Source organism: Schistocerca americana, chromosome 5 (assembly GCF_021461395.2).
Source record: "Schistocerca americana isolate TAMUIC-IGC-003095 chromosome 5, iqSchAmer2.1, whole genome shotgun sequence".
Taxonomy (NCBI): domain Eukaryota; kingdom Metazoa; phylum Arthropoda; class Insecta; order Orthoptera; family Acrididae; genus Schistocerca; species Schistocerca americana.
This window is the reverse complement of record NC_060123.1, coordinates 583224460-583244388: the sequence shown is the minus strand read 5'-3', so window position 1 is coordinate 583244388 and position 19929 is coordinate 583224460.

Sequence of the window (19929 nt, the reverse complement as noted above, 5' to 3'; positions counted from 1 at the left end):
GCTGCGTCACCGTTCGTCGCGACATTGTCCGTTCCAGAGTGAATCTACCACCATTAGCACAAAGGAACGAGAAGTCTTATCATTCCTAGAAATTTGTGATCATTAGGACAAACGCAAAATTCTAAGAGCTTTTCGGAGGGCTACAAAATCATATAACGAAGGGGTCTTTATAATATGTAGATCATATTTCTTCTATATCTTAACAGTCTAAATATGTTATGCTTATGTGTATATTTTGAGTTATGTAAATATCAAGGAATGCAATGATTTCTATTTCCAAGTGACTATATGTGTTTAGTGACAGTAATGTTGTTGAAACCCTACGTAATGACAGTAGCACACTTGTAACCATACCATGCGTTGTAATCAGATGCTGCTTGAATATGATGACGGTCGTCAGAGCCGCGCAGAAAAGTAACATAAAGAAACTAAGACCAACCGCTGGGATGAATTTAAAAATTTGTGTTTTGCGTGAGTGCTGATGCAACTTCAAACGACGAAAGAGATTTTTGGTTCCGGTTGAAATAAGGAAGAAAACTGAGGTAATGATTTCGTTCCGTGAACAGCTTATACGAATTGGTCAAAGCGGGGAGCGTACGAACGTTATAGTGGATTTCGTATCTTTTCATGAAAGATATGGTTATAGACGCTCGTATCAGCGCGTAGATCGGATTACTGGATATTTTTCTGCGAATCTGAGAGTCTGTCGCCAACACTCGGCTATAAATTAATCTCGTAGCTTTTCTTGTCAGACGTGCTGTTGCGCCTGATTTGAATCCTGATCATGAATTAAACCTGCAAATCCAGAATTTGGTCACCAATGATGGCACAGCATCTCCACTGTCAGGATGTGTGCATATTTGCTCCTTTTAAATTCTCAGCCTCTTCACACGGCATTCTCGCGCGAGGAAAACGCAGAGCACACTTGATTATAATCCCTGCGTCGAATTGAAACGTTGGTCTCTGCTGCACCGTCACTGTGCGACGAGAGACATGTGCTTTGAACAGGCTGCGAGCTGCACCAACTCCCGCTGTTTCATTCAGCCAAAGCTTCAAAGGATGTGCTTCACGAGCACTTCTCATCGACATTTATACAGTTACAGGCTTGATAATTTATCTTCGTACCGGAGGAATGAAACTACAGACGATGTTCAGGAAAAATATACCTCGCTAAATATTTGAGAATATGTGATCCCCGACGGTGATTTTATGAACATCTGACTGTATTTTATTTTACTGGCACTATTGTTCACCTGCACATCCAGTCTTCAGTTCGATTTTGTCTACAAACTAATTAGATACGTAAACGAGACACACACATTATGTACGTCTGGCGGAATAAGCAAACGTTTTTCTGTGGGGAAGGAAATGTGGCGTATGGCTGCAAATAGAACATGTGCTTTAGACGTATGGATGGGAAGTTAAGAAGCCTCGAATAGGTATGATCCGCCTCACTTCAATAGCCGTGTACATATTAAGAAAGCAACGAGACATTCTTCACATATGTAAAGAAGCTAACACCTTGTTGACAAATGAAAGAATATTAGATCCGTAATGGTTGTAAGGAAATCAATGTGAGAAGTGGTCAAAAAATATGAAAGTAAAATTCGATGTAATGAATTGATGACGTATTTTAAGAAACTACCTCTGACGTAATAGTCCGTGAACGAAAAAATCATTAATTTATACGGTCGCTCATTCGTTAGACTGGCACTGAACTAGAGGATGGAAGGAAGAAGGTCGTAATACAGAATCTAGTGTCCCAAACTGGCTGAGCATTATTCTAATTGTCGCCGCATCATGAACGATACGGAGTTACGCTCTCACTGAATAGAAAACTGACTAATTCTGCAGAACAGGTAAAAGGTTTAAATCGCTGTAGTTGAATCGGCGTAAGTCGATCCCTGAGAGTTGTTGTGGGATCGGTACGATATCTTCGAGGGGCCTACCTCAACCAATAACGTAACATGATTTTGTAAACGTGTCTGTGTCGACGCGTCGGTGTTGCCAGCTCTGTAGACGGCTATTGTTTTCGCCTGCAGCCGTCAGCGCTTCGCAGTAGAAAGCTGGTCTTGGTGTGACTAGGGCCTCCCGTCGGGTAGACCGTTCGCCGGGTGCAACTCTTTGCCGGGTGTGACTTGCTCGTAGATGGGGATGAAATGACTATGATTCGGACAACACAACACCCAGGCCCTGAGCGGAGAAAATCTCCGACCGAGCTGGGAATCGAACCCGGGCCCTTCAGGACTGACATTCTGTCGCGCTCACCACTCAGCTACCGGGGGCGGACAGAAAGCTGGAAACTGCGTTGAGAGCGGCCAGGGACCTTCTTACGTCGTTTCGGCTACAAATTCTTTATCTTTCCTCGGAAAATGGTACCACCTATTGCTTCAACCAATTGTTGACAGAGTTCTTGAGGTCATCGTCGGTCGTGAAATTCCGAGTAGCTAGCCAAGCCTTCATTTGGGGGAAAACATTAAATTGCTTTGGTGCCAAGTCCGGACATAAGGCAGGATGATGAAAAATCCCCAGCTGAAAAGTCAGAGACTTTTATTTCTTCGACTCACAGTACGAGGTAATGCACTTCTGTATGACAATGTCACACAGTACTGTCCTTGAAATTGGAGGGAAATCTTTACTGAGATTGGACAGTGTGACCCGACGTCTCGCACGCGCTATTTTGGCAGCACACAAGTTCATTGGCCACATCTGAATGTCTTCCTCGATCTCTGCCATCAAGCACATCTGTACGACTTGACGTTTCTACACTACCCATAACGGAACCCCATACCTCCAGCAATCGTCGATGAATCTCACCCGTGCTGAGACCTACCGCTTGTGTCAAGCGAACCACATGGCGTACCTTGCAACTGGAGGGAGACGTTACAACACCTCCCATTTCAGTCGCTTGCTGCTTGCACACTGAGACACGCAGTAGATAGCTGAATAACGCAACATGAATTCAGGAGCCCGTTTTCCAAACCATGCAAGCCGTCATGAATCCACGAGCCTATATTTTTAATAGTCAACCGGAGGTTAATTTAAGAACACACCTCGCGCTATGGTTTTATAATCGTTAAGTGTAGTCAATCAGCTGAAACACGTTACACACTTTACATCTACAATTGCTTAACTAGCCGCAGCTCAGTGCGTGGTGGGAGGTACCTTGAACCACCGCTAGGGAAAAATGACAATCTATACGCCTCAACGTAAGCCTTAATTTTTAATACCTTACCTTCTTGGTACTTAAAGCGATACGTACATTGATGGCAGCAGAACAGTTCTGCAGTTAGCTTCAAATGCCGGTTCTCTAAACTTTCTCAGTAGCGTTCCACGAAACGATCCTCGCTTTAGCTCCAGGGATTCCCATTTGAGTTCCCAAATCTTCCCCATTATACACGCGTATTTATCGAACCTGGTAGCAAAATCTGGCAGCTCATCTCTGAATTGCTTCGATGTCATAGTTTAATCCGACCTGTTAGAGCTCCCAAACACTCGGGCAGTAATCAAGAAACGGTCGCAATGGTAACCTACAGGCGGCCAACTTTACAGAAGAACCACACTTTCCTAAAATTTCTCCCAATAAACCGAAGTCGAACATTCGCCTTCCCTACTACCGTCCTTGCATGCTCATTCCATTCATATCGCTTTTCAGCCTTACGCCTAGACATTCAACCGACGTGACTGTGTCAACCAGGACACTACCAATGCTGTATTCCAACATTATTGGATTGTTTTCCCACTCATCTGGACTAACTTAGCTATGTGCTATGGTGTTAGCTATGCTTCCTTCCTTAGCATTACCGAATTCTGTTATTAAAACATAGTAGATGCCTATTCCACTTTTTCGGCACGTACTTGTCCAGAGCAAGACTTGCAATCTCTTTAAACTTCGCCAATAATCCCACTACACCCATCATACTAGAAGTAAATTATGTCCATTCATTTTCTAACTGGGACGCTAACAATCTTCTCTTTGTTGTAAAACTACAATCCTAGCCTTCTTGACTGATTTATTAACTTTAGTAGCCATTGTCGCTATGATGTCATAATGATGACTAATCTGGAAAACGTGTTGAAAAGTACTTCACAAGATTGCTTGTTCATACCACCTGCATTAAAATCAAAGATGTCACAGTCTATACTCCGTGGATTAAAACCGCCTCTAACTAATACTGTATGGTCTCTTCATCCTACCTCCCTTTCTCTGTGATCTGAAACACACCATAAAAAAAATGTCTTCATCACTTTCAAATTAAGTATGGCAGTCTTCAATATTTGTAATGCCTAACGTTGAGCAGTTGATTAAAGTAGTGTTATGAGTGTTATGTCTGTCTTTTTCAGGCTTCTATTTAAAGTCGGTGTATTACAAGCAGTATGAGAATTATGCCATCTTTTACGACTGTATAAACTCTCGTTTGGGCGAAATGCTTTTCGATGTATATGAAGCGTCATTAATGAGCAATTTTCTTTGGTGCTTTCTGTGTGTTCTTCTATACACAACGGTCTGATTGTTACCACATTGCGCTGCACTAGGCACAATATTTTCTCGTCTACGTGTATTCATACAGTCACATTCGTTTCGCTGTTACGTGTACTTCGTTTCAAATCAAATGGTTCAAATGGCTCTGAGCACTATGGGACTTAACATCTGAGGTTATCAGTCCCCTAGAACGTAGAACTACTTAAACCTAACCAACCTAAGGATATCACACACATATATGTTCGAGGCAAGATTCGAACCTGCGACAGTAGCAGTCGCGCGGTTCCGGACTGAAGCACCTAGAACCGTTCGGCTACCGCGGCCCGCTACTTCGTTTCGAAGCACGTAACTGAGATGTGGACGAGGATATATAAAAACATGGAGACAGAAAGGATTGTGGTTAGCCCATTTCAGTGTGGTGAAAATTAGACGCCTGTGTATAAGAGAAAACATGAAAACAATGGATCAGCCGAAAATAAGAATCACATTTCACGCTAGAAATAAAGCACAGTGCGTATGTTTCAAATAACGTTTCACACAATCGCTAAAAACGGCACAACTCCTATATTATTTATAGTTAATACAATGTTGGATTTAGTTCAAGTCCTACATTGGACTCCATTTACGTCTTGGATTCTTGTTAAGGCCCAAACTGAACAAGTGCTAACTGTTGATTATATTTATTAGTTACTAGCTTAGGGCCCGCTGCTGCGCTCGCTTACACTTTAAGGGCTGCAGAGATAACTTTTTTTAATGTATTAGAATTTTTATGTTATTTACAACTTGAAACACTTCTAAACTTTTTATGCTAATTGAGGCCTTATAAGCATGGTCTTTTCCGAATGTGCTTCTGACCAAAAAGGGATTTTGGTAGCTGGACTCAAACGAATTTTGTCTTTTGCATTCTTTTAGAGATATTTCCATAGCAACTTTCATCACCTGACAAATATTTCGACGGCCGGAGTGGCCGTGCGGTTCTAGGAGCTACAGTCTGGAGCCGAGCGACCGCTACGATCGCAGGTTCGAATCCTGCCTCGGGCATGGATGTGTGTGATGTCCTTAGGTTAGTTAGGTTTAATTAGTTCTAAGTTCTAGGCGACTGATGACCTCAGAAGTTAAGTCGCATAGTGCTCAGAGCCATTTGAACCATTTGAACAAATATTTCGTAGAAGTGAAATAAAAATTTTCATGAATTTAACTGTAATTTTTTTTTTATGTAACGAAAAATTTCCTTAAAAATGTTCATTGGCGGTTGCGCTTCCTTATGCGTTGAATTTTCAGAAAAAGTGAAAGACGTAATGTTTTATTTCTAACCGGGAAGTCAAATACCAGTTGTCATAGTTACAGCCATAAGAGTACTTTAGTACTTCTTCAGTAATTTATTTTCAAAAAAATTTCATCCTCTATTTCCCCCGCTTATTTGTTGAAATTCTGGGGAGGAACCAAATATCGGTTTTTGTAGTTCTAGTTTCAAAATTCCCTTAATGGAGACATAGTTTGAAGAAGCCTTTCACCCCTATTTCACTCCCTTACAAGTGGAATTTCGGACAGTCCACTCTGAAACGATGTCTACAGTGTGAGATCCACACCCTCTCGTCTAGCGGTTCTAGGCGCTCAGTCCGGAGCCGCGCGGCCGCTACGGTCGCAGGTATGAATCCTGCCTCGGGCATGGATGTGTGTGGTGTCCTTAGGTTAGTTAGGTTAAAGTAGTTCTAAGTTCTAGGGGACTGATGACCACAGATGTTAAGTCCCATAGTGCTCAGAACCATTTGAACTACACCCTCTCGAAACATCAAATTTCTGTCCTTACCGGTTTGAGTTGGGCGAGGATGCGTCAATGAAACAGTCAGACTCTATTTCAGACCCATAGGGGTTGAATTTACAAAAATAGTGATATTCGTATAATGTATTTATAACACAGAAGCCTAGTACACATTTTCATAGATTTAGCTTGAAAATCCTGGCACAATGAAATGCTTCTATAAAAATTTTCATCCCTCTTTTCACCCACGTGGGGAAACACTTATTATTTTCATTTCTAACTGAAAAGCCAAATTTAAATTTTCGTAGAATTAGGTTTAAAGTGCTTTCATAATAAAATACTTTCATAAAAAAATATCATTCCCTGCTTCACAGGCGGTCTCGGTGACAGAGCGGTTCTAGGCGCTACAGTCTGGAACCGCGTGACAGCTTAGGTCGCAGGTTCGAATCCTGCCTCGGGCATGGATGTGTGTGATGTCATTCGGTTATTTAGGTTTAAGTAGTTCTGTTCTAGGTGACTGATGACATCAGAAGTTGAGTCCCATAGTGCTCAGAGCCAATTGAACCATCTGAACCTGCTTCACACCCTTTGGGGTTTAATTTCCAACAACAGTGAAACATCTGTTTTTTATTCAGTACCTAGAAGTCAAACACCAATTTTCAAGGCTTTGACTTTAAAAAATACTTCAGTATTTCTTTGATAATTATATACACTCCTGGAAATTGAAATAAGAACACCGTGAATTCATTGTCCCAGGAAGGGGAAACTTTATTGACACATTCCTGGGGTCAGATACATCACATGATCACACTGACAGAACCACAGGCACATAGACACAGGCAACAGAGCATGCACAATGTCGGCACTAGTACTGTGTATATCCACCTTTCGCAGCAATGCAGGCTGCTATTCTCCCATGGAGACGATCGTAGGGATGCTGGATGTAGTCCTGTGGAACGGCTTGCCATGCCATTTCCACCTGGCGCCTCAGTTGGACCAGCGTTCGTGCTGGACGTGCAGACCGCGTGAGACGACGCTTCATCCAGTCCCAAACATGCTCAATGGGGGACAGATCCGGAGATCTTGCTGGCCAGGGTAGTTGACTTACACCTTCTAGAGCACGTTGGGTGGCACGGGATACATGCGGACGTGCATTGTCCTGTTGGAACAGCAAGTTCCCTTGCCGGTCTAGGAATGGTAGAACGATGGGTTCGATGACGGTTTGGATGTACCGTGCACTATTCAGTGTCCCCTCGACGATCACCAGTGGTGTACGGCCAGTGTAGGAGATCGCTCCCCACACCATGATGCCGGGTGTTGGCCCTGTGTGCCTCGGTCGTATGCAGTCCTGATTGTGGCGCTCACCTGCACGGCGCCAAACACGCATACGACCATCATTGGTACCAAGGCAGAAGCGACTCTCATCGCTGAGGACGACACGTCTCCATTCGTCCCTCCATTCACGCCTGTCGCGACACCACTGGAGGCGGGCTGCACGATGTTGGGGCGTGAGCGGAAGACGGCCTAACGGTGTGCGGGACCGTAGCCCAGCTTCATGGAGACGGTTGCGAATGGTCTTCGCCGATACCCCAGGAGCAACAGTGTCCCTAATTTGCTGGGAAGTGGCGGTGCGGTCCCCTACGGCACTGCGTAGGATCCTACGGTCTTGGCGTGCATCCGTGCGTCGCTGCGGTCCGGTCCCAGGTCGACGGGCACGTGCACCTTCCGCCGACCACTGGCGACAACATCGATGTACTGTGGAGACCTCACGCCCCACGTGTTGAGCAATTCGGCGGTACGTCCACCCGGCCTCCCACATGCCCACTATACGCCCTCGCTCAAAGTCCGTCAACTGCACATACGGTTCACGTCCACGCTGTCGCGGCATGCTACCAGAGTTAAAGACTGCGATGGAGCTCCGTATGCCACGGCAAACTGGCTGACACTGACGGCGGCGGTGCACAAATGCTGCGCAGCTAGCGCCATTCGACGGCCAACACCGCGGTTCCTGGTGTGTCCGCTGTGCCGTGCGTGTGATCATTGCTTGTACAGCCCTCTCGCAGTGTCCGGAGCAAGTATGGTGGGTCTGATACACCGGTGTCAATGTGTTCTTTTTTCCATTTCCAGGAGTGTATTTTCAAACAAAGTTGCCAACCACTGTTTCACCCGCATAGGGTTAAATTTGAAAATATGCTGAAATAGGTACCCCTTTCTTTCTGGCCGAGAAATCAAATACCAATTTTCGTAGGTCTAGCTTCAAAATTGCCTTAATAGCGAAATTTTTCAAAAAAATCCTTCATCCCCTATTTCATCCCTTAGGGTTGGAAATTCGAAAAATCGCTTCTTAAAGACGCCTGCGGTATAAGTAAGATGCACAACTTCTCCAAATTTCAAGTTTCTAACCTTAGCTGTTTAGATTGGGCGATGATGAATGAGTCAGTCAGGACATTGCCTTTTATACATGGAGACAGTTAGTAACATTCTAACATATAAACGACTTCGTGAGCCAGTTCTAGGAATGTGTGTTGACTACCTTTAAAATGTTTTATTTCCAATAAAGCTGTCAATATCTTTTCATCACTGTCCATGTGGATCGTGAGAAAGAGCTAAGTTGTGAGCGTAGCGGGGTGCAAAAAATGGTTCAAATGGCTCTGAGCACTATGGGATTCAACTGTTGAGGTCATTAGTCCCCTAGAACTTAGAACTAGTTAAACCTAACTAACCTAAGGACATCACAAACTTCCATGCCCGAGGCAGGATTCGAACCTGCGACCGTAGCGGTCTTGCGGTTACAGACTGCAGCGCCTTTAACCGCACGGCCACTTCGGCCGGCCGGGGTGCAAAGCGTCGCATTTCAAAGCGTGTATTAAATTATAGCACCTTTTTTTCTTCACGTCATTGAGACTTCTTTGCTTACAGGAGGAAACATACAGAAATGAGAGTGATTAGTATTATTGAAGTGCTTCCTCTCAAATCTCCAGATAGCACACCAAATCCCATTGCATTAACGCACGCATTACCGTTAGACAAGATCATAGCATAGTAGAACTGTGGCACCTATTGATCCTGGAAACCTACCTTAAGTCAAAATATAGGAAAAGATACTTCTTGCTGAAGGCGTATTAAACTGTTCCTCGAAGCATATGCACTCGACCAAGGAGAGACGCCGCATGCGGTATAGACTGCGCATCCCTCGTAGTTTCGGCAAACACAGACGCAGTGTGTGCTATTGGCCCAACAGTTCTCCTGTGGACGCCGTGCCATAACAAAAGTGTTTACGTTTCCATCGAGTAAGTTTTCCGTAAGCTCTGAGGGAATAACTGAGGTAAGTCTTAAATATACCCTTCAAAACCTGTTCAGCGTCACGACTAGTTTTTAGTCTTGCTAAATAGTCATTTATATCCAAATGTTTGAATACTGTATTAAAAATAAGTTTATTAAGCGTCCCTTCACCTTGGCTGTCAAGGTGATGAAATTATAAGCTACGACGTCTCTCCCCTACACATCAGGATACATGCTGCAATAAAATCTGGTACATATGCCGCACATTTTTTCGTTTTCTTTGCACACAAACAAAACAATAGCTTTAACTAAATGAGAATATTCTGTATTGTTAGTATTTTCGTTCCGACTACTTAGCATGCGTTTATAGGATGTCACATGGTCTCGTGAAAATCGGTGCACAATAATATTGAGTATTCCCGAATATAAATGAAGAACCAAAGAAACTATTACACCTGCCTAATATTGTGTAGAGTCTCCGTAAGCACGCAGAAGTGCTGCAGCACGACGTGGCGTGCGCTCGACTAATGTCTGAAGTAATGCTGGAGGGGACTGACACCATGAATCCTGCAGGGCTGTCCATTAAGAGTACGAGTGGACAGAGATATCTTCTGAACAGCACTTTGCAAGGCATCCCAGATATGCTCAGTAATGTTCATGTCTGGGGAGTTTGGTGGCCTGCGGAAGCGTTTAAACCATGAAGTGTGTTCTTGGAGCCACTCTGTAACAATTTTGGACGTGCAGGGTGTCGCATTGTCCTGTTGGAATTGCCAAAGTCCGTCGGAATGCACAATGGACAAATATGGACTTAGGTTCAAATGGCTCTGAGCACTATGGGACTCAACTGATGAGGTCATCATTCCCCTAGAACTTAGAACTACTTAAACCTAACTAACCTAAGGACAGCGCACACATCCATGCCCGAGGCAGGATCCGAACCTGCGACCTGTGACGGTCGCGCGGTTCCAGACTGCTGCGCCTAGAACCGCTCGGCCACCTTAGGTGATTAGATAGGATACTTACGTACGTGTCACCTGTTAGAGTCATATCTAGACTTATTAGAGGATCCATATCACTCCAGCTGCACACTCCCCATACCGTTACAGAGACTACGCCATCTCGAACAGTCCATGGATTCATGAGGTTGTCTCCATACCCGTATACGTCATCCACTCGATAAAATTTGAAACGAGACTCGTCCGACCAGGCAACATGTTTCCTGTCATCAACAGTCGGTGTTGGCAGGCGCAGGCGAGTGCTAAGGCTTTTTATCGTGCAGTCATTAAGGTACACGAGTGGGCCTTCAGCTCCGAAAGCCCATATTGATGACGTTTTGTTGAATGGTTCGAATGGAACACTTGTTGATAGCTCAGCATATCACAGCAATTTGCAAAACAATGGTTCAAATGGCTCTGAGCACTATGGGACTCAACTTCGGAGGTCATCAGTCCCCTAGAACTTAGAACTACTTAAACCTAAGTAACCTAAGGACATCACACACATCCATGCCCGAAGCAGGATTAGAGCCTGCGACCGTAGCAGTCGCGCGGTTCCAGACTGTAGCGCCTTTAACCGCTTGGCCACCCCGGCCGGCAGCAATTTGCAGAAGGGTTGGACTTCTGTCACGTTGAACGATTCTCTTCAGCCGTCGTTGGTCCCGTTCTTGCAGGATCTTTTTCTGCCCGCAGCGATGTCGGAGATTTGATGTTTCATGGGATCCCTGATATTCATGGTACACTCGTGAAATGGTCGTACGCGAAAATTCCCACTTCATCGCTATCTCGGAGATGTTTTGTCCCATTGCTCGTGTGCTGACTGTAACATCACGTTCAAATTCACTTAAATCTTGACAACCTGCCATTGTAGCAGCAGTAACCGTTCTAATACATGCGCCAGACGCTTGTTGTCTTATATCAGAGGTGTACAAATTCCCATTGCAGCCTGCTTGCCCCTAGCTCCTCTGCAACCATTCATGCAGGTCAGCCTGCCGCGACGTAAACACAAGAGTACGCATGTACTGAGGCATAGTGGGTAATGCGACCGACTTGGGCTCCCGCAAGCCCGGGCTACCTGGGTTCCCGCAGGCCTGCCAAGCTTCACGGGACCCGCTCAGCTTGCTGCGCCTGACAACAGGTTGCGCTGTCAAGCTACCGTGACTAGAGTAGCCAGGTAGTTAGCCCGCAGTACATTTATCGCAACGGTGTGGGCAGCACAATGAATAGGTCGGACTTTAGTGAAATTGAAAAAAAATTGACAACTGGCGAATACATGCTGGTAACGAAACAGAGCACACGTGCCCCATAGGAAACGTTTTCGTGTGTTTGTGAGGCCGCTTCAAATAAATCGGTAGGTGTGTCTCAATGCAAACTATGGTTCAAATGGCTCTGAGCACTATGGGACTCAACTGCTGTGGTCATCAGTCCCCTAGAACTTAGAACTACTTAAACCTATCTATCCTAAGGACATCACACACATCCATGCCCGAGGCAGGATTCGAACCTGCGACCGTAGCAGTCGCACGGTTCAGGACTGCGCGCCTAGAACCGCGAGACGCAAACTATGTAAAAAGCTCTTAAGTACTTATTTAGGAACCTCAAGTATGTTACGACATGTGTGCAAATTTGACAAGCGGTTCCCTCACTCCGGAAATTTCTTGAAAGAGGACAAAGATTTAGTGGCCGAAAATGGCGTCGAAATGTGTGCTAAGGACCTGAGACCATTTAGCAGTATAGAGGGAGAAGGATTTCATGGTAACCCGCAAACGATGTCAAAATCTTTTGTAAGGTACTCTTTTCCATGCACTGTCCGAAATATTATGTAGACAGTAATGTTCCTCTTGATGGTCAAGTGTGCAAAATTTCTTCAAGATCGGAATAAAACTGTAGGTTGGTGTAGAAGTGTATAAGTAAAGTACCCTCCGCCATGTACCATTCAGAATTTTAAGCAGACAGCGCCCTTCATCCTCTTTGAATATCAAGTATGCCAAATTTCGTCAAGATCGGAATAAAAACGTACAATTTGTCGAATTCCGTTAGGTAAAGTAACCTCTGCCATGCACCCTACGAAATTTTAAGTAGACTGTGACCTTCCTCTTGGTTTCAAGGTATAGTATGCAAAATTTCATCAAGATTGTATGCAATACAAACACACGGACACAATGAAAACACACTTTCAGTTTTTCTCAAATTTTCCAATTATTCGGTCGATTTTCGAAAAATTTTATTTCATAAAAACCTTGTCCTGAGAATTACGAACACAGCAAAAAAAAAAAAAATTGCCGAATTGGTCCAGCCGTTCTCGAGTTTTACGCTTATCAACGCATTTGGCAATTCATTTTTATTTACATAGATAATAAGCCCAAAATATACGCGTAAAGGAAGAATGTACAAATAAAACCCAATATTTTTTGACCTGAAATTAATATATATATATAATGTTAGGGTTTGTCTTTTGGTGCTCAGGTAAAATAAAAACTTTTAATTAACGTTCATAGTACGACAATGAAGCGCGCAGACTAAACGGCTGCGTAGCGCAGCTCGGCAGTAACATGGGATGGCAAGCAAGTTTCCCGCAGCCTGCCCGGGTTGGGTAGTGCTTGGCTTGGCTGGGAGTGAAGCAGCCTGCCCGTTCTGTTGACAACGCGCGGCGGCCTGCCCGCCTGGCCACCGGGCAAGCATGGGCGGGTTAAAAGCGGAACATGTACACCTCTATCTTATATAGGCGTTGCCGAAAGCAGCACCGTATTTGAATACGCATGCCTATACTAGCTTCCTTCGCGCTTCAGTGTACATACTAGCCAATTACTTAAAATTTGTTGCCACATGGGCCAATGATGAACGTAGCCGTGAAGCCAGACCATACGGTGACACGTTCACCATACAGAGGAACTTAATGCAAAGTGACTGGAGGTGAAGATCCCCATACTCGGAAGTTCAGTGTATTCACCTCACCCGTCAGGGGAAAAGGAGACTCGTCTTTCCATACGATGGTCCAGGGCCAGCCCTCGTGAACTTCAATCCTTGCGAGAAAATAAGTATACTCAATTTGTAAATGAAATATTTTTAATGTTTAGAGTAAAATGCCTAGTCATTATATGTGGCTTATTTTAGGCCAAAAAAATGCCTACCTTTTACAGTCGAAAACCAGAGACCAGGTCTCTTGGCCTTTGGGATCCAGAAAGATTGAAGGAAGCTATTGCCAGAATACAGGTTGGGGAAATGTCCTAGTTTTAATGTTTTCAACCATCAATAAGCAAACTAGTTACCTAAAGCAGTGACCTACTTAGAGTTGCAAAAAAATCTATATCATACAAAAACTGGTGTTAACACTTCATCGTTTTTTCTTCACTGCCACACCAGAAATATGTATTTAACATAAAAATCAGGATGGTTCTGCGGTTTTTAGGACGTGGCTTGTCACCCATGGCATAAGGGATAGACACGGCAATGTGAAGATGTTTTCATGGTCAGGTATTATGTTTAAACGTTACAATGAAAAAATGTATGGGGTGTATGATTCCCAGGCGTCACAGCACCACCGTCCAGTTCCAACTACGGCCACCAGGTGTCCCGATCACTCATCGTGATTCATAGTCTTAGTCACCTGACCTGTCGCAGTGGACTTGTTGAAGTGTCAACATAAGCTTGCACAAAAGGAGCAGGACATTATTGGTGAAGTTCTAGTATCAGAACAACAGTAATGCTGCAGCTACACCGAGAATATCGCCGGCTGAAAGGATTACGGAAGGGTCCTCTTTCTCTACTTGATGTGCGGAGCATGATGAGGAAGTTCAAATCAACTGGAGAACTAGGCGTCGCTCAGGGGAGAGGCCGACGACAGGTTGCACCACAGGTGGTAGATGAAATCGCTGTTGCTACGGAAGACAACGCTGCGCGCAATTCCCGATCTTCAGGCAGTTCACGTGCTGTCACACGACAGTTGAACATCCCGTGGTCCACTGCATGGAAGTTGTTTCGAACCTTTCTCAAATTGAATCCGTACAAGATCCATATTGTACGGCAGCTTGCACCACAGGACGCACAACGATGTGTTAACTTTGATCTCCACTCTCTCGCAAGGATTGAAGTTCACGAGGGCTGGCCCTGGACCATCGTATGGAAAGACGTCTCCTTTTCCCCTGACGGGTGAGGTGAATACACTGAACTTCCGAGTATAGGGATATTCACCTCCAGTCACTTTGCATAAAGTTCCTCTGTATGGTGAACGTGTCACCGTATGGTCTGGCTTCACGGCTACGTTCATCATTGGCCCATTCCTTTTTGAACAGGTTGACGCTCAAGGACCAAAGACGTGCAGTGTGACTGGCCAGCGTTACTGTGATACGCCTCACTAGCAAGATATGCCTGACCTGCAGGAGAGAGACTGATTGAACTAAACAGTTTTCATGCAAGATGGGGCCCCACAGCGCATCGCTCGCAAAGTTCACCTGCTTCTCCGAAACGCTTTTGGAAACGATCGAATTATCAGCCGATCGCTCCCAAATGTTGGCCAGCACGATCACCTGCGCCCATTCCCTGTGATTCCTGTTTGTGGGGGTACCAGAAGGACAGCGTTCACCATGACAACAGACATATGTGCTGATCTGAAGCACAGCATATCAAGAGAGGTAGCCAGCATACCTACTGACATAATTCGTTCAACTGTGCACAATGCAGTCTTGCGCTCTCAGACTCTTGTGGACACTGGACTATTAGCGAGGCTTTACATATAGTGAAACACATTTAGTCCAAATGAAATGGTCGTTTGGCATTGTGGGTCCGGCTGCCCCAATCGGGGAAGTTGGACAGCCGCGTTGCAAGTATTATTTCAAGTGATGCCACATTGGGTGACTCGCGCGTCGATGGTGATGAAATAATTATGAGGACAACAGAACACCCAGTCCGCGAGCGGAGAATATCTCCAACCCGGTCAGGAATCGAACTTGAGCCCACTGCATGGTAGGCAAACACTTTACCACTCAGGTAAGCAAGCTGCCTCATTTGGTCCAAACGAGACTTTATACAGTCAGAAAAGACTGCATAACTCATTTCATTATGAAAGCATTTTTAAACTAAATCTATAAGAATCTGTACATAGATTCTTTGTCAGAATTAGCGTTTCACTGCTTTTGGCAAATTGACATATAAGGGCAGTGAAATAGCGGGTGAAATGCTCTATGAAAATATTTTACTGTGAAAGCATTTTTAAATGTAGCGTGTATAATAATTTTGTATAAAAATATGTGCTATTTATAGTTGTTCAAAGCAGAATAATATTTAAAGACTTATTATAGGCTAAGTGAACATTTTAGAGACTTTGACACGTTAGGCCACAATATTCGGAAGCGGCAGCAGTCGAACAAGGAAGGCGGGCACGTGTGTGACAGTGGTCACGTTCCTGCCCAACATGAGAAGGCAGCAGAATATGTGCAGCAGCATTCAGCATTTCGACACATGAACGACCGAGCAGCCGGGCAATGCTTCCAAGGAGAACAACGATCAGTGCAGTTCGTACATCAGCGGTCAGTGCTCCAGGAACTGTCAGTATACTGAACTCACCTGCGCGACGTATGAGGCTATGCGGAGGAGGACGACAGGGCAATGCCCGACCATGCCAGCATAGAGGTAAAACGATGGAAGGCCGGCACGCTTGTCGTCATCGGTCACGTTTCGGCCCAACGTGAGAAGCATAGATGAACGACCGAAGAGTAAGTCGCCGCCCTAGAAACTTAGAGACACTGGCAAAAACACCGAACAAATACCTGCGACAAACAGGCGTGAGGGGGCCCTTTGAGGTATTCCTTTGAAGAGGTCCTTCAAGGGGAGAAAGAAGACACGAATAAACGTCGCCTAGACGGACGGACAGACAGATGGTTAGTCAGCGGACGTCATATTTCGCTACAACGATTTAGCCGCTACGCCGCTCGACAGACGAAGATGTCGGTACCGCTCCAATAGGTCAACGCAGAAACTCTACTCCAGAGCCGGCCGGGGTGACCGAGCGGTTCTAGACGCTACAGTCTGGAACCGCTCGACCGCTACGGTCGCAGGTTCGAATCCTGCCTCGGGCATGGATGTGTGTGATGTCCTTAGGTAAGTTAGGTTTAAGTAGTTCTAAGTTCTAGGGGACTGATGACCTCAGAAGTTAAGTCCCATAGTGCTCAGAACCATTTGAACCATTTTTTCTACTCCAGAAGAAGATCGTGTGATACCTACCCAGGTGGATGGTGAGGACGAAGGGACTGCGGTCTCACCAAATGGGTCTCCTGTTTACTTAGAGGTTGAAGAACTCCATCAGAAGACGCCGAACCTGAAGGTCGCTGGTACGATTCCGAGACACTCCGCGACACCCGGCTTTTTAATAACCCAACGAGTGATTTCACAAGGAGAAGGCCGTGCCGCCACCGTGGGGTGTCAGGGGCACTGTACTGAATGGAACAACACGAGCCATCGCCGCTTCGGCTGTCACCGGAATCTGCACGGCGCGAGGAACTGAGCGGATTAAAGAACAATGTATTAGTCAGTTTGTTTAAAGGATGTTATGTCTCAATAAATGAACCACCAGTGTTCAGTCACACCTTACCCACCAAGAAAAGAGCCCACTCCACAGTCCACGAAGTGTCGCTTCCTTCCCGTCATCATTGACCTTTGCTCCCCTTTGTCACTGACGCTCAATATCTAGTGTCACTAATTTCTGACCCGCTACAAAAGCTGCATCTATGTTAATCGGTATCTGGCTTCTCGGTTAGAAGTTAAAAATACTGTTTTTGCAAATTCAACCACTAATGTGGTAGACTACGAAATGAAAGATTTTTAGAAATATATTTCGTTATTAAGACACAGACAAAGACGATGGATGTTAGTGGATATTGATTTAAATCAGTGGGGAAGTTGAAAATTTGTGCCGAACCAGCATTTTAATCCAGATCTCCTGCTTACCGGGCTGATACTATGACCGCTTTCTTTGTTTCTGTTTTTTTGTTTTTTCTTTCTACTTTTGTTTCCTTACTGGTCGTCTTAGCGACTTTTTTGATGCTGTGGCCCGATTCTTCTTTTTATTTATTTACTTTTCTTATTTTTATGACTGAGGGAAGGAGATCATGACAAGTTATATTATATAATGAAGTACCAAATAATAAACACAAATTGATTCTTCCAGTAGAAAACAATAACGGGCTATGTCGATCTTCGTGACCACGCTCGAGGACAGGGTTTTCACCTGCCTCGAGATAACTGGGTGTTTGTGTTGTCCTCATGATTTCATCATGATTCATGAATGTGGCGGGATTGGGCTGACAAAACGTTGGGAATTTGTACGGGCGCTGATAAGCGCGCAGTTGAGCGCCCCACAAACCAAACATCATCATCATCATCATCATCATCATCATCATCATCGTGGCCGGCCTTTGTGGCCGAGCGGTTCTAGGCGCTTCAGTTCGGAACCGCGCGATTGCTACGGTCGCAGGTTCGAATCCTGACTAGGGAATGGATGTGTGTGATGCCCTTAGGTTAGTTAGGTTTAAGTAGTTTTAAGTTATAGGGAACTGATGACCTCAGATGTTAAGTCCCATAGTGCTCAGAGGTATTTGAACCATCATCGTGACCACGCTGGCCGATCACATTGTGCCTCACGCTGCAGCCGGACGCGTCTTCATTCAAAAGGAAGAAAAGAGTATGTCGTTCTTGCACGTCGTTCCAGAAGTTCAGCACATTCTTCAGGCCATCGCGAAGCAGGTTATGAACCCTTGGGCTCGTAGCCACGTCACCGCCTTCGCCTTGGCTCGTGGGTAGTACGTTGTGTCCAAGAAAGAGCATTCGTAGATTCAGTGGCGTGTTGTCCTACGCGTTGAAGGAAGAAAATTATCTTCGCCACTGGATACCACATTTCCCCAGAGGCGCGGCACATAAAGGCCGGTTCCCACTATAGCGCGGCGTGCGGCAACGGCGGCGGCAAGCGTTGTCCGCTTTGACGCGGCGGCTCGCGGAATTGGCGTTCCCCCCCTGGAAGCGGCAGTCGCTAGCGGTAGCCTTTGACAGACAGCCACTGAGAAACGGGTGGGGGCCCACTGAAAGGCGCTTCAACGTTCACTTTGAAGACAGGTTCATTCGCCAACGTGGGTCGTAACGGCGACTTGGAATGTGCAGTTGCAGTGCTTTTTAATGTATCGGTGCAGTGCGGAAATGAAATGAAATCTGATACAAATACGGCAGAGCAAAAGACTAACAAAACTATATAATTATTCGAAAGGGGGGCAAAAAGGAAACGCCAGGAATGGGTTGAAGTGACAGACTACCATAATATGCAGTATGGGCTGCACAACAAAAGTGTGGCTCTTGCCTCGCGTGTGTCATTTACAACAGCTTGCATCTCCTATTGCCACGCAAAACATACAAAAACAACGAAACAAATAGCGTGGTGCATCTACATTCTGTGCAAAACACTGTTAACATACCACGGTGACGAGTCCCGCCGCAGATTCTGGATATACCCGCTCCTTCGCAGTAGAGGTGAAGGAGTTTCACACCATCGTACGCGATATGAGAGAAATGGACATACAGAAGTTCTGTATTTATTTTTGAATGACACCGCAGAGGTAAATATATGTTACATCTAATGTTCATAACTGAACAGTTAAGCTGTAGTATGCCACGATATAGATGCAAGAGACAGCAAAATTTAGAACATTGAAGGCCAAGTCTGTAGAACAGCTAAAGAGGCATGCCAACCATTTCTAAAAGACATAACTTACATTGTATTATGTGAAAGACGAAGCTAGTTGAAGACATACCAATTTTTAAAGCTCTTTAGTTCTTTTCTTATTTACATAATATTCTGTCATGTATTTCAATATTTGTTTTGCCTTGTATTACCAGACACGGTGAGTTATTCTCAATGATTGCTCCGCACGTCATGAAACAGACGACTAAATTTAGAAAACAAATCATCCCAGAGGAAAAACTTGCCACGACACTCATAAACAGGAAATTCCAATATTTGAAGCTGTTTATATAGAGTTAGCTGAAATTGCTGTTCGCTATTTTTGTATGCAGTTACGAAAGGCTGAGGGTTCAGTTAAGTAATGTACTATCCTACCCAACTGCATTTTTAAAATATGTTTCTGAGACTAGTTTTCTTTCATGTTACTACAGTCTAATCGAAACTAATGTTAACTTTGATCAGTTATGTAGGTCAAAAATTTTTCTTGGAATGTAGGCTTGGCCTTCGTCACCTGTATATGTCATGTACACCATTTTTACTCGCTGCATTCAGCCTGCAACAAATCTTACAATTCAAAAGATACATGCTGTGTTAATTTCAGAAGCATATAAAATACTATTGCCTCAAGCTGTGTTGAGTACATGTCAGTTAACTTTGCTTTTAACGACCGTGGAACCACATGTAT